At 39.0% G+C, this 1,922-nt stretch overlaps 1 non-coding gene across 1 annotated transcript; it reads right to left on the bottom strand.

Moving 5' to 3' along the window:
• Nucleotides 1–1,589: 1,589 nt before the first annotated feature.
• TRNAV-AAC (transfer RNA valine (anticodon AAC)) lies at nucleotides 1,590–1,663 on the bottom strand. The gene has a single exon. It is a non-coding gene; the product is annotated as a tRNA-Val (tRNA).
• Nucleotides 1,664–1,922: the final 259 nt, after the last annotated feature.

Here is a 1,922-nt window from a genome sequence, read left to right as displayed (position 1 = left end):
AGCCGAATCTCGAATAGCTCGCGAGTAGCTCTGTTCATTTACAGCCCTACATGTATTTTTTGGCACAGTTAAAAATTGTAACTTTTTCCAAAGTATGTGTATTTTTTTTTTTTTTTTGCTATAATCCATTTTTAAAACATGATGATTTACTAACGGACCATTTATTGAAATAGCCTATTAGTATAATTTATTAGGAGAAGCAGATTGCAGTCTCCCCAAAAACCCCATTTGAAGTGAATTTTGTTCTATTTGAATTGGCCATGGCGTCCTTTTTATGTAGTTTGTTGGTATCATCAAAAAATATAAATATAAATATAATTATAATATATGAAAATCTAAAGGCGATGAACCGTTGATTATAATTGGTTGCTACGACATTACATTTGAGGCGAAGAATTGGGGATGGACTTGAGAAGGGAGGAGGAAGGAGACACCGGTGGTTCATCAATAATTTGAGGCGAAGAATTGGGGATGGACTTGAGACCAGCTTCTGGGAGGATGTGTGGGCGGTAGACAAACCCCTTAAGTTTGTGTTTCCGAGATTGTATAATTTGAGCCTGGACAAGAAAAGGCTGGTTGGTGAAAGCGGGTTTTGGGAGGGAGGGTCGTGGGTTTGGAGGGTGGAGTGGAGGAGGGAGTTAAGGGAGAGGGAGAAAGGGCTTGTGGAGTATCTCCGGTTGGTGATTGCTGATTTTGCTCCTTGTGTAGATGAAACAGACAGATGGAACTGGAATGCGACAACAGATGGATGCTTCACAATCAAGTCGGCATATGAAATTGTGGCAAAAACAAGACAGGACCAACAAGTTTTACCTTTGGAGATGGCAAAGGTTTGGAAGGCCCCAACACCAAATAAAGCCAAGGTGACGGCATGGAGATGTCTTAGAAACAGATTGGCAACATGTGATAATTTGAGTAGAAGAAATGTCCAGATCAGCGTGGAGGAGAGATGGTGCAATGCATGTGTTTCTAGTGAGGAAACGACGGAACACATGTTCCTCCATTGCCCGAAAGCAGCGGCGGTGTGGGACCAGATCTTTCAATGGCTCGACATCAAAACGGCAATTCCGAGAGATATCTTTCAACACTTCATTTCTTTCATTGCGGCTGGAAAAAAGAAGAGAGAAAGAAGACTGCTTAAAGCTTTGTGGGTGGGAACAGTGTGGTTGCTCTGGGAAAGCAGGAATGGTAGTCGTTTTCAGGACAAGGCTTGGGATATTGATAGACTTGTCTTACAGATTAAGGGGAGACTTTGGAGCTGGAACGAGGCCTACAAAATCGTGGAGTTAGGGATTCCTTTTACTTCTTGGTGTTCCAAAGATTTTAAACTTGTTGTATTGTTTTGATTGGCATTCCTGATGCCTTGATCCCTTTTCTTTCAATAAAAATTTTACTTTACTGATAAAAAAAAATGGATATTGTTTCCTTAAGTATCATTTTGACTATCCTTTTCTATTTAAAACTTTGGTAGTCTGAGTGGAACTTTTGATTACCTTTGCGCTTCTGGCATTATAATAGTATGTCAAAAAAAATTATGTGCTAAAAGAAATTAAAAAGATGGCTTTTTATTAAAACAAAATTAAACGATTTGGCTTCGCCCGGACTCGAACCGGAGACCTTCAGTGTGTTAGACTGACGTGATAACCAACTACACCACGAAACCACACATGCTGAAGGGTCCTTCCGTTTTACTTTTATTTATAGATTTAAATATTTTGGAAAAGCTTCTCAAAAAAAAAAATTGGTAAAGAGAACACCGCACGGTACCCAATATTAAGTAAATGAATATTATTAGAGACATACAAATAATAGAGTGACGAGGCAAAAGAATCCGCATCACAGTACCTAATAAATTTGATAAAGGTTTCCAACATAGAAATTTGATGTTTGTGGGTGAGAATTACATAAAGGGTGAAATCCAT

Source organism: Salvia miltiorrhiza, chromosome 7 (assembly GCF_028751815.1).
Source record: "Salvia miltiorrhiza cultivar Shanhuang (shh) chromosome 7, IMPLAD_Smil_shh, whole genome shotgun sequence".
Taxonomy (NCBI): Eukaryota; Viridiplantae; Streptophyta; class Magnoliopsida; order Lamiales; family Lamiaceae; genus Salvia; species Salvia miltiorrhiza.
This window is presented reverse-complemented; position numbering and strand designations above follow the sequence as displayed.